Raw genomic sequence first — 14,508 nt, forward strand, 5'->3', positions numbered from 1 at the left:
CAACGGCTTACAGACTACTAACAGCCAGGCTCCTGCTCTAACTGCTACAAGAGGAGAAACCACAGATATTGGCAATTTAGCCCCTAACACACCACAATCAACTGCAGCATGTAAGCAGATACCGTAACAGGGGGAGGGGGCTCCTTCCGTCACCCATCGGCACTTCACAGCGTGATGGTAAGGTACCAATGGGATTCCTGACAAAGACTTCCATGTCAGTCATATAAGTCAGCCTTTTAGGTCCCGCCTCCGGCAGAGTCTAATAGGCTGCTTCATAGATTTAGTAGAATGCACTACATAGGTATTGCAGTGTACTATCCTAACGCCGAAATGATCACATCCTCAAGTCCCCTTCAGAGATGAAAAAAAAGTATCAAAAAGGTTCAACAAAGTTTAATTTGAAGAGAAAATATCCAGTTAAAAAAAAATACACATTTTTCTTCAAAAAATCCCTTTTAGGGTGACTACCCACTACACTACAGTGGGTAATCACCCTTAAATGGATAAAACACCAAAAACAATTTTTTTAACCATGTAGCACATAATATGAGGGCTCAGTCACACGGGCGTTTTTACGAGTGCTTATTCGCGTGTAAAAATGTTTGCACTGCGTGCGTCAAAAAAATTTGCACCTATAAAAAAAAGAACATATGGGCGGTAATGGACACGGTCACGCTTTTTTTTACGCACGCAGTGCGAACTTTTTTACTTGCGAATAAACGCACATAAAAATGCCCTTGTGGCTGAGCCCTTACCGTGTTCATAAAGGCCCAGAAATGCAAATATTTTGTCATTTATCATGCATGGTAAGCATTGTAAACGATTTTAAAAATAATGCCAGAATAGGTATTTTTCTTTTGTTCTCCTCCCCAAAAAACACCATAGAAAGCAATCCAAAAGTCACATGTACCTCAAAATAGTACCATTATAAACTACAAGTCTTCCTGCAATAAAGAAGCCCTCACACATCTCCGTTGCCGGAAAAATAACAATGCTATGGATCTTAGAATGCGGCGATGCAGATTCCATTGTTCTTCTTTAAAACATGTTTTTATTGTGCAAAAGTAGTAAAAAAAATAAAAACATTTATATAAATGTGGTTATTTTTACTGAATGGTAAATAAATACCATAAAAACAAAACCCCAAAACAACTGCAGAATTTTGGTGTGTGGGGACGTTCCATCTCCAACTCTGCTCTTGTAAATGGAAAGCTTATAATGAATAACTTTAGACCAATGAATATTTTACGCCATCTAGTGGTGAAAAGTTTTAATACAACAAACTTTAGCAGAGATTCCCAGGGCAAATTTCCCTTGGATCACTGTTTCCATGAGCCTGTAAAGCTGCAGAAGTTTGCAATTAGTGAGTGCTTTTGCCTATAAACACACAATTATGTGATGCCTAGAAACTACTTTAGTCTATGATCATTGGCTTACTGATTTTAGTTGCTTGTTTTTTCTAAAACAAATTCAGCTGACTTCTGTCCTGCGCTCTTTCTCAGTTTTCAGTGCTGCTCTGATCTCTGCCGATCCATTAGCACTGGTTATCTTATTCCTCTGCTTCATAAATAGAAGACTAGAGCTGCAGTGAAGACTGACAGATCAACATGTAGAGCACAAAAGAGGCAGACAGTCAAATCTAAATTTACATGTACATAAGAATCAGTACAGTTGTAAGAAAAAGTAAGTGAACCCTTTGAAATTTCTGCACGGATTACTAATAAAAAGTGGTCTGATTGTTTCCAAGTCAGAGTTATGCCCCGTTTAGATGGAAAGATTATCGTTCAAATGAACGAAAATGATAATCTTTCAGTTTAAATACAGACCAATGGCTGAATCGTGAGGTTGTCGCTTGTCGTTCAGTTTCAGCAGAAATCAGCGCCGTCTCGTTCATTTTAAATGCTGATCGTTCATATAGGAACGTGAACACTGAATGATAAGTGCCCGAGGACTTTGCAATTCCTAATGAAAATCATGCCGTCTAAGCGGGCTGCCAGAGCGCGAACAAGCTGGTGATTACGTCACTGGCTCATTCACTCGGGCAAATGAGAATTGTGAGATTCACGGACAAACACAATCTAACTAATCTAATAACACACAAATAGTTCTTATGTTTATGTCCCATTGAGTAAACATCCATAGTGCAGAGACAGAAAGCACATCGGAATTCCCAAAGGGATAGGTTCCCTGCAGACGGCCAGGTCGGATCCGATGCGGTCCCGTGCCCCTGCAGAGACCTGCGGCTCACCCGCTCCCGGCGTCTTCTCCCTGCGCTGTGTGCCAGCAGCCGCCCAGCCGGCGCATGCACAGAGAGGAGCCAGCCAATCGCCACTGACATTCCTGTGCGGGCTTCTGCGAGGGGGACAGGGGACTTCACCTTGCAATACTATAGTATTGCATTATACCACATTCTCACAGGCAGTTTATCAAACCATGCCATAGGCATGGCATGATATGCAATCAACCATGGCAGCCCTGTGGGCCTTTAGAAGGCACTTCGCAATCTCATTGTGGGGGGCTGTTAGGAACCCTGGAATACTGATCGGGGCATATGAATCCTGCTGCTAGAATAGAGTTATCAAATGCAATTAGTGTTCACGCAGATTGCGGCTGTTACAGATCAATATCTGCTGTCGAAGCCAGCTGGCACCTGCTGTGTATAAAGCACAATCAGCTCCTGATCCCACTCCATACACTGCCGCATACTCAGTATGTAAATGTACGCCATGGCTGTGAATGGGTTAAGCACATGAGATTGAAAGTTTGAGTTTTACAGGTGCTTTGCCCAAAGGTCACACAAAGCCTGGTTACTGACATATCTGTTCTTCTCAAGAAAGACTGGTTAGTATTGGCCATGCCTCAATGCAAACAACTTTCAGGAACCCTCAGATCGCTTTATAGTTCCACACTGCGCCTCCAAAGCAATAGCAGGTCGTCGATGTAGGGCCGTACCACAGGATCTGATCTTTAAATGGGTTATATAAGAATAATGTGGAGATATCATTTCTTCATGTCCTTTTGAAGAGGGATGTAATGAAAAAACAGGTAATTACTATGTTATGCAGGAAAGAAAATGCGATAAATACCATACTGAGGACAAATAGTTGTCACCCACCCCACACTAAAAAGGCTATACCTCTAGGAGAACTCATAAGGGCTAAAAGAGCATGAACCTTACAGTCTGCAAATAAGGAAGATGGAACAATACCTCTGCAGTGCCACCTATTGGATGATGAGGGGCAACCCCCCCCCCCCCCCCCCAGGGGCACCCCCCCCCCGAAACAGGTTGTGTATGGTTTTCTAGCTTGGTTTTCTATTCCCAATGATTGTTTTACAGACTTGTTAAGGAGTCGTACATTGAATTGAAGGAATGCTGCCATCCAATAGGTGGCGCTGCAGAGGTATTGTTCCATCTCCCCTATTTGCATAAATTACCCAGAGGAGTGTGCATGGCCTTATAAGTCTCCTCATTCACCTCTCAGGTATCTTCTCACACCCCTTCTGAGTGCTCTCCTTGGGGACAGACTATGCCATCCCCAACCCACTCACCCCCCAGGTGTCTACACACACTTTTTGGGTGCTCTCCTTAGGGAGAGACAACACCCCTCTTGACCTTACTGACTGATAATGAGGAGGTAGAGAAAAAGGTCTGTGGGAGACTAGAACAAAGGGAGTACAACCCTTAGCTGATGATCAGGGCTAAAGGTAAAGTTAGTACTATGGATAGAAGCAGAAGAGCGTTTTATCTCATGGAGCTAAGAATATGGGCAAGTAAGTAGTATTTTCTACAGCACATAGTAAGAACTTTTACCTGTCTACCTATACTAAATCAGAATAAGACATATTATAAAACAAGGTGTGAGCTGTGAACTAATGAAATGCCACAATCTGGAAAATCTACTATCACCTATTGTATATTATACACATACCGCACAAAAATCTTGGTTATCGCAGCACGTTTTTTTGGGTTGCGGTAATACAAGAGGCAGTGCATGCAAATTTTCTTTGAAGATTAAAACATATCATATGTCAGGTAGAAAAAAACACATTTAGTATAAAAACAATATCCCTTAATGCCAGCTTCACACGGGCACTAAAATCGTGCGAGATTTGTGCGTTGCGATATGCAGAAATCTTGCACAAATATGAGCCCCATTTGTTTGAATAGGGTCATACACATGAGCGGTTTTTTTCCCGCATGGCACTGCGTTGCAGGAATCATATCGTGACATGTCCTATCTTTGGGCGTGCTCTCACATCGCACTGCCCATTGTTTTCAATGAGGCTGGTGGCAGCATTGCACCACGTACTAAGTACACGTACTAGGTGCATTGAAAGCAATGGGAGACACTCCACGAACCTCGACTACGGCTGACAGCCGCGGCAAAGGATTGCTTCTTCCCTAATGTAATGCAAGGCAGTTTTCACATGAAAACGCTTCATATCCTCGGGGCTTTCATATGGTGGGGAGCGCGATATGGGGGTGGGATTCATGCCCTCATGTTGCGCTCGCTCATGTGAAGTTAGACTATGGTTCCAACTATGTAATATGCAACATACATTGTACTGTTTGTAACCTCATTTATGTTTAATTCTCACTGTCAGAGAATTGAACACCAGGAAGACCCGAACATGTATTATAGGCGCTGCAGAACTTTTGTTCCATTTCCTTATTTGCATATATTACCCAGAGAAGCGCGCATGGCCTTATAAGTCTCCTCACTCACCTCCTAGGTGCTCTCCTTAAGGAGAGATGTTACCCCTTCTGACCCACGTCATACGCTTCTCACTAGCCTAGCCAGAAACTTACTGCACACTGATGATGGGCAAACACCCCGAAACAGATTCTGGCTTGGTTTGCAATTCCCTATCATTGTTATAAAGACCTATATAAAGGGTCGGACATTGATTTGCTGGAAGGCTGCCTTCCAATAGGTGGCGCTGCAGAGCTATTGTTCCATCTTTTTTTATTTGCATATATTTCCCAGAGGAGCATGCATGGCCTTATAAGTCTCCTCGCTCACCATCTACGTGCTCTCCTTAAGGAGTGATGATACCCCTCCCGTCTTAAAATATTGAGAAATCTAACAAAAATGCCTCGGGGGTAACTAAACATTTTTTGGAACAACATGCAGGATCGCTTTACACTTTTATATATGTTGGCATAGAACAGGTTAAACGGCCATTACAAGATGGAGATTATAGGAAGCTTGTTCTCACTACAGAAGTCTTCTGGATACTAAGACTGAATACTAGGTATCCAGCAGGCAAGAACTTCAAAAGTGATCTGCTGTATACCAACCACTATGTGCTGTATGCAAAAACTTAAAAGAAAAAAATATATATATGTTAAATAGGATACGATTTTTGATATAATAAAAAAGAATCCTATTAATAATAGGATTATTTTTTATTATATCAAAAATCGTATTCTATTTAACATATATATATATTTTATTTTTTTTTCCTTTAAGTTTTTGCATACAGCACATAGTGATTGGTATACAGCAAATCACTTTTAAAGTTCTTGCCTGCTGGATACCTGTCATTATACCTAGAGCACCATAAATTAAGTTATGGTGCTGTTATCGGATGTGACAGAGATACTGGGTGATGTATATTTTATATTGACCGCTCCCTGGATCCAGCACTGCACTCTTCTGAGGTCTCGCGACGTACGAAAATCTCACTCTTTTCAGAGTTGCATGCGCATGCTCTCCTGTAGAAGTCTATGGAAGAGCGCGGGCACAGAACTCTTAAAAGAGTCAGATTTTCGTATACCAACTTCAGAGGGGACAGCAGTGGATCGCAGGAGTGAGAGAATATAAAAAATACATCACCCCTTCATGTAGCAGCATCTTAAGGCCTCCTGCACATGGGCGGAAATTCCGCGGCTGGATTTCCCGCAAAATATCCACCCGTGCCCTCCTACATAGGATTGAATTACAAAACGCAATCTTATGTAGACAGACGCAATTTGTCCGCGTGAAAATACACACGGCAAACAAATCGTGGCATGCTCTATTTCTGTGCCGCACTGGTCCTCGCAGGGACGCGAGTCAGATCCTGCTGCGAGAATTCTCGCAGGGGATCCGACCCGGCCATCTGCAGGCCGCCTAACTTAGTTTATAGTGTTGTGGGGATGTGACAGGTTCCCTTTAACCCCTTGAGTGGCGGGTTTCCTACCACCCTGTCGTGCCCACCAGGGCAGGTTTTTTAAAATGGTCTAATCATTGAATTTCAACTAATTTTGCAGTTGCGTCTCAAGAGCCATAACTTTTTCATTTTTCCATTGACATGGCCATATGAGGGCTTGTTTTTTGCGGGACAAGTTGTGATTTTTTAAACAGGGGGGAGGAAAAAAAGAAATGGGGAAAAAAGAAAAAAAGGGGCCATGTCATTAAGGGGTTAAATAATGCATTAACTTCCTTCTCTGGGTCATTATGACACATGGATACCACATGTGTGATTGTATTTTTGATTTTTTTACAAAGTAAAGGGAGACAAGTGTTTTTATTATTTTTTTTATAATTTTTTTAACTTTTTTTTTTTTTTTTTTTTTTTTTAGGGGACTTACACAGGGACCCATCAGGACCCCTGATCACATTCCGGGGGTCCGATGATGACAGCCCTTTACATGCTGCAGTGACAACCCTTTACATGCTGCAGTCACATAGACTGCAGCATGTAAAGGGTTAACACAGCAGAGATCGGAGGTTTTCTCTGATCTCTGCTGTAAGAGCTAGTACCTAGCTGTCCTCTGACAGCTAACAACCAGCTCTCCCTGCCACAGAGACCATCGGCTTGCTTCTGACAAGCCGATGGTCTCTATGGCAACCTGTAAACAAAGCAGGAGATTGCCGACATATCGGCAATATCTTCTGCTGCTTTTTCAAAGCCCTTGCACTGCTCTATGTGGGTCTGTGCAGGCAGAGCACACTGTCACAGCTTGTGGCATTGTGCTCTGCAGCTCCCATAGTGATACATAGCCCGGAAATCTTCCGGGCTATGTTGCTATGAGCAGTGTCCCGGAAATTTTCCGGGCGTGCCACTCAAGGGGTTAACCGTAATTCCCAATAGGTAACATACAACACATATAGGATTATTTTCAATCTTGTTTTTTGAAGTCAGCGTTGTCAGTAAATTAAAAATCAGGTTAATGGAATGAGTATTAAGTAGGGAGAGATCTAATAGCAATGCCTCAGAGGTAGTGAAACATTGTCTGGAACAATATGCAGGATTGCTCTCCACATTTAAAATTTGTTGGCACAGAACAGTTTAATCGGCAGTTTTAGGGTGCAGACCTTAGGAGGCATGTTCTCTGCAAACAAGCCTTCTGGATACAGAGATTGCAGACTAGTTATCCAGCAAACATGAGTTTCAGAAGCGTTTTGCTATATGCTTAGGCCAGGCTCACGCGAACGGGTCGAATTCCGCATGCGGATATCCACAGCGGGAGACCTGCGATCCATCGTGGAAAGTAACTGCGAATGGTCGCGGAAGAGCTCGCTTTTTCCTCATACCTAGTTCCCAGTGAACCTGGCTTTTGTAGCTATGACCCTGACTTTACTAGATATTCTCATACATAGTTCCAAGTGATTCCACCACTCATACGCAATGTTAATTCTGTATGGACTGCGGCATAAATGCATCCATTAACTTCAATGGAGGACATCTGTGCAGAATCCACGCTAAAACAGAGCATGCTGCGAGCCGTGCGGACCATCTGCAGTACAGAGAACCCGGAAGAAGAGAGATCCACATGGCAGCCGCCTGCACACATGGGTAAACAGGGTCACCCGCCGCAGTCACGGATGGATTCGGTGTGGGATTCCCCACACGGAATCCAAGCGTGCCATGTGCAGGAGGCCATTGGAACTTTGAAATGTGCCTGCTGCGGGGGCATAAAGTTATGTGTGAGTAAATATTATCGTGATGTTTTATCAAATATATTAATAAAGGACAAGATTCTTTTAGAAGCTGACCCAGCATTATTCACACAAGTAAATCAATCAAAAAATGGTTGAAAAAAACTGAGAATTTGTGTTTTGGAATAGTCACTACTAAATTTGAATCCGGACCTGAACCACATTGAGATGCAGTAACATGGCCTGAAGAGGACAGTGCATGCAAGGCATCCCAGAAATACTGATGAACTGAAACATTTGACGGGAGGAATAATTCAAAATTCTGCCTCAATATTGCGCAAAATATATTTGCAGCTACAGAAAATGTTTGGTGGAAATGATTTCTGCTAAAAGGGGATCTACAGCTAATTAAAGGGTTCCTTTCCCTTTTCTCCCTGCGCTGTTGATATTTACTCAATGTGCTCAATAAAAGGCATCTTTTTCTGCGCTGCAGCCATCTAATGCAATTATTGTTTCCTTTCACTATAAATCGTGAATTCTTTTCTACATGACTATTAAACATTAGGCACAAATTTTCTAGCTAATACAACAGATATGTAAAGCTCCAGGATTACAATAAATGTGAAGTTTTGTAGGACAGTCTAGAAGGCGGCCCTGAAATCAGCACAGCATGAGGCTGAACTTTAATGTGCGGCTGAAAGGAATAGGATGATTATAGAGCACGGATTCTATAGGATACCCTCAGGCTATGGAGTTACTGTCAGCACGAAGACAGGATCCGAAGCTGCGGAAGGAACAAAGGATTAAATGCAATGGCTGGGGGTTATGAGAGGGTCGTCTCGTGTCTTCATCTACTGCTACATTAAACAGATGTATTACATTAATTGTTGTGGAGTTCACAAACCATTACTATAAAGGATGGAATTACTGCCAATGGTAGCGGTCATGACCTCTGCTGTAGCAACCATGGAAAGTTTGCATTGAAACAAATATGAAGATGATTGAAGCCATCAGCAAGGTTGTAATTAAATATAATATACAATCAGAGTAATTTGTAGGCCAAATAGGATACAAGCAGATAATCAATTACACAGTTGGATGCAAGCTGAAGGCCTACTTTCAGATTTCAGACAAATTGGACTCTGAAGTCGTCCTGATGTCTGGGAGTCAGGCTAATAAATACATATATTTTAGTACATACTGTATATTCAGGTTTTAACTATTTGCCTCCCAGCTCCTACCCCGATTTCTTTTTTGAAAGAAAGGTTTTAAAGACTATAGACACCTTTGCAAAGGGTTTAAGTAAAAATTTTGTGGCGTTTGTCCTATGCAGCTTCTAATTTTCACGGTATATAGACACTGCAGATTAAGGCCTCGTTCAGACGAGCGTGGTTTACACGCTGCTGACATGCAGGTGAACAAGCTCGGCAGAGCAGCCCGTTCATATGTCCGTGCTGTGAGCACTGTGCTGCCGCGGCTCCCATAGGAGCCTGTGGTCAGCACTATGGACAGCACGGAGCTGACAGGCGACTCGGCACTCAATGTCCTATCTTTTTTATAAGCGCAGATTCTGCGCAGGTGAAAAAGCTCCATGTGAGCGCTTCCATAACAATTTATTGGTTGCTATAGGAGCGTGGTTTACATGCTGCTGTAGCAGCGTGTAAACCACGCTCGTCTGAACTAAGCTCAAGTTACAGTTGGAGATCCGTCAGTGAGGCTGGACTGACGGCTTAAGGTGCTTTTACAAGGGCTGATAATCGTTCGGATTCCTGTGATCTAGCGAGAATCTAAATGATTATCATTCAGTGTAAATGCATGCGCTGACTGAATGCCAAATGAGGTGTTCATTTCTCATTCATTGTTCAGTTTCTGCATGCACTTATGTGCTTACGGTGAATTGAGGCGGATGGGAAGGAATGATTGCGGATATGCTCCGCCTCCACTCACTAGCGATAATACTTCCTGTGGAAAAGCAAATCAATGATTATTGCTGAGATGATCTGTCGGGCATCTTGCACCCCACAGGTCATCACATGTAAATTAACCTTTAGGCTGGCTCCACGGGGGGGGGGGGGCTGATTTGTAGCGGAAAGCCCGCCTCCAACCCCGCACCATTTGGTGCAGATTTTGAAGCGGGTTTTATCGTTTATTTCTGAGCACAATTCACCCCCTCATTGAGAAGAGATTAATTCCGCAGCGGAAATGGCGATAAAATTGACATCCTTTTTATCAGTTGTTTTATTACCGCAGTAAAGATGAACTTTGTTATGGTCATGAATTAACTGGTAAGAACGTGCAGGAGAGGAGAGAGCAGAGGGAAAGTGAGCCGGAGGTTCTGTCACCGATCCAGATTCGGATGATAAAGCGCTAAATGCTTCCATCCAAAACCGGATTGCAGCCCATGGCCATGCCTGGTTGGTTATCCACAGCACTGCATTACAAAGGTACCAAGGGCAGCAGTAGTCACCCTAGGAGTCGGTCATGACTTGGTGCTTGCACCAGGGGACTTTACCTTTTTTAAACCCTTAAAATTGAAAGTGGCCGAGATGGGTCATGGAAGGGTGAGGGGAATGATGCAGCTGACATGGAATAAGTTGACGCTATACAAATAAAGATTATTATTACAATGTCAAGTCTGTCTACCCTCATGTCACATGTGGGGGGATGGCCTGTCATCCATGTGAGGGGGCGAAATGTTGAAATGTCTGGTAGAGGTTCCCCTCTGAATGGGCATGTGCCAAAGTCCGGGCCAGAATTGGTGCCCATAATGTGATGTCATTAGGATGTAGGGTAAAGTGCGCAGAGCCAAGCAGGTCTGACCTCCTGTGGTATCTGATGCAGGTTAGCTACTTGTATTGCAGCTGCTTACCTAGAACCTCCTATGAAGTCTGGTGGAGAATACTCCCTTATCTTGCAGCTCCTCGCTTGGGTCGCATGAAGTACGGCAATGATGGCTGTAGTGTGCGCCGGCGACCGAAGCAAGATGGCACTGAATTTAACTTACCGCTTGGCAAGGCTGACACCAGCCTTAATGGTATTTCAGTGTAGAGGTGATGAAATTTCCCTGGCCTTATTGGAACATAGACAGAAAAAGAAAAAATCACTGAAAGCAGCCATATACTTAGGCCAGTCTCACACAAACGGATTACTATTGTGGAATCTGCAGTTGGCGTCTGCAAGGAGGAGCCACAGCACATGGCATCTATTGAAAGATATGCAAAAATCACTTTTTCCTTCTCCCTCATGGAAGCGAATTGCGCATTTCGCAAGCTCAGGAAAAATCACAACATGCTCTATTTTGATGCGGACAGCCTCCATTGAGGTCAATAAAGGCCGACCGACACACAGCCCATCTGCAATTGACATTGCAGATAGGCTGTGGGAACCCACGTCATCACCTAGTGACAGCGTGGGAAAAACAAATATAAAAAAAAATGTACTGCGAATGACCGAGGCGAGCGTTCGCAGTTATCTGCAGTACAGTAAAGAACTTATGTGGGGTTGCTGACCAGGGTCACAGCCGGATTCCACTGCGGAAACCCACATGAGGAATACGGCTCTGCCGTGTGCAGCCGGCCTTTCTGATATACTTATGCAAGAGGGCAGGTAAAAACACTTCCTTCAACATGCAGGCAGCCAGACTGCTATGTATTTACTCCACTGAAAGGGAGGGGACACAGATTAGATATTAAAAAACTTTCTGATAGTGAGGGTGATCAACGAGTGGATCAGGTTGCCACGGGAGATGGCGAGTTCTCCTTCAATGGAAGTGTTCAAACAAAGGCTGGACAAATATCTGTCTGGGATGATTTAGTAAATCTTGCATTGAGCAAGAGTTGGACCAGATGACCCTGGAGGTCCCTTCCAACTCTATCATTCTAGTTCTATTAGTAGATCAGTAAGAATATGGCTGCTTTTAGTGATTTCTTTTGTCTGTTTATATTTCCTTTTTCTGTGATTTTGATTAATGTTAGTGTAGGGATTTACAAGTGAACGAGGACCCTTGACGCGGGCTTGTGAGCTTGTGTATTTTGGCAAAAATATTAACCAATACCTCGTATTTATCAGTAACGTGCAGTGCAGCTTTGAATACTGGGGATGCCCAGGGTGCCAATGCCGATGTGGTTCACCTGTGGAGTGCGGGGCAGCCCACTGGATTGAAATATAGCATCACTATTAAGTTGTAAGCTTGCATGTTGCACTACATGTACCATGTGGCCTGACACCCTGTGTATGCCATCTTTTGTGCAAGAATAGTACTAAGCAGCCCCCCCCCCCCCCTCAATATAAGAGGGTGTGTGAGTGGCTGTTCATCAGTACATTCACCTGTGCAATTGCTCCTCCATATAGCAGTCTGGCTATTTGCATGTTGAGGGATGAGGTGTTATTACCTGCCCTTTTGTATTAGTATATTAGTGAGTATATGGCTGCTTTCTGTGATTTGTCTGTTTATATTTCCTTTTTCTGTTTTTTTTTAACATAGCCAGAAGCTCTACAGCACATGAACGAGCGAATTGGAGAGGCGATAAGCAGTATAAGATGAGGCACGGGAGCAATTCCTGATAATGAGCGTAGCAGCATTAGGCAAAGCTCAGTGGTTTACCCACCGCTTCCAGAATCATGAGCTCCAGGACACTGTAGTGTGCCTCCAGGCACCTTACTAGGTCAGCAGGAGACCGGTGTGATGGGTATAGGCCATCTGGCATTGCAGATGGAAAGGACGCACTACATGGAGAAGTGGACTGTTGTATCTGCTGTAGCAGGAATAGGAACCTGAGAGACAACACTATAATGTTTGGTTACAGACAAAACATTTACCCAGGACTTCACCAGAGCAGCACCCATCCTCTGGAACGCGCTACCCCAAGGTATCCAGACAATTCTTGATGCACGAAATTTCAGATGCGCCTTAAAAACGCACCTCTTAGGGGGGGCATACCAAATTCCCTGATCTAGTCCCCCGCCCCCTCCCTATGGCTCCCTACTTCTTCCACCCTGCCTATCACATAGAACCTCTACCCTTGCACCTCCTTACCGCCCCACCCGTTTGCTTTCTAAAAACTGATTTCCACATGAAATCCCCTACTGCCTGTGTTCCCCATACCTCGCTCCCCCTCCCCTTGTACTACCCCCACCCCATTTGTTTAAAACTAATTGTACCTCACATTGTAATTGCTGTACTGTTTGCATTTCTCCCATGCTTGAAAGCGCTGCAGAATAAGCTGACGCTATACAAATAAAGATCATTATTATTATAACTATGTAAGCCTTAACTGAACTCAGAAATGCTTATAGATTACCAATTAATGATCTCAGAAACAGTTAGAAAACTAGAGTGTGACTACAGAAAAGTTTTGCCCAGAGACCAAAGTCACTGCATGTGCTAAGTTTTAATAACCAATAATAAATGAATTATATCAAGTTATACATTTGTATATGTCAGTTGTCCTCAAGCCTCGTTTTCAATGTATTTGTCTAAAAGGACTATAAATACCTTGGCTGGTTGACAAATAAACAGAATCAGTCACACTTACACAAAGTGCTCTGTGACCTGTCAGTGATTCTCCGAACATATTTACCCACCAATTTGAAATGCAAGAATATACCTGTAGCGCTCTTTGCGCTAACAATGCAACATACGTAGAGCTTACCCTTGACTAATAATATATGATTAATGAGAAATAAGGGCACGTCACATTCACTTGCACTAAAAAGGTCAACTGGGGTAGCCATTATTATAACTATGGTCAGGATGTCACTAAACATTTCATCATATGTCTGCCTTTATAGAGTTGGGCAGACAGTCTAGATCACGTGTCAAACACAAGGCCCGCGGGCCGAATCCGGCCCGCTGCCTCGTGTTATGTGGCCCGCGGCGTGCCGATGCTGCTCACCACTGAAGCGATTACCAGCTGGGTTGCCGCAGCTCCCCGCTGGTAATCGCGCTATTACCAGTGTTCCCGGCTCACACTGACGTCAGTGTACAGCCAGGATCCTCCTCCCCGAGTCCCCTGCTCTTCAGTTCCGCAGGAGAGGACTCAGGGAGGAAGCATGCCGCGCGAACACACTGTTGTCAGAGTGTAGCCGGGATCAGCGCGAGCAGAAGGAGAGCGGCGCTGACTGCAGGGAGCAGGTACGTATAAGGGCTGGGAGAGGGTTAATGTTACTGCTGGGGGGGTTAATATTGGTGCTGGAAGGGGTTAATATTACTACTGCTGCTAGGGGGGGATGGGGTTAATATTACTGCTGCTGGGGGGGGTGTTAATTAATATTACTGCTGCTGGGGGTGTTAATTATTACTGCTGCTGGGGGGGTTAATTAATATTACTGCTGTGGGGGGGTTACTATTACTGCTGCTGGGGGGGGTTAATATTACTGCTGCTGGGGGGGTTAATATTACTGCTGGGGATGATGTTGCTGAGGGGTTACTAGTAGTGAGGGGGTATATATTACGGCTGCTGGGGGGGGTAATATTACTGCTGCTGGGGGGGGGGGTTAATATTACTGCTGCTGGGGGGAGGTTAATATTACTGCTGGGGATGATGTTGCTGAGGGGTTATTACTAGTGAGGGGGTATATATTACTGTGGGGGTTATTATTACTACTGGAGCCACTGTTGGGTACCCTGTTACAACTGGGG

This window comes from Eleutherodactylus coqui, chromosome 12 (assembly GCF_035609145.1).
Source record: "Eleutherodactylus coqui strain aEleCoq1 chromosome 12, aEleCoq1.hap1, whole genome shotgun sequence".
In the NCBI taxonomy this organism is placed as follows: Eukaryota; Metazoa; Chordata; class Amphibia; order Anura; family Eleutherodactylidae; genus Eleutherodactylus; species Eleutherodactylus coqui.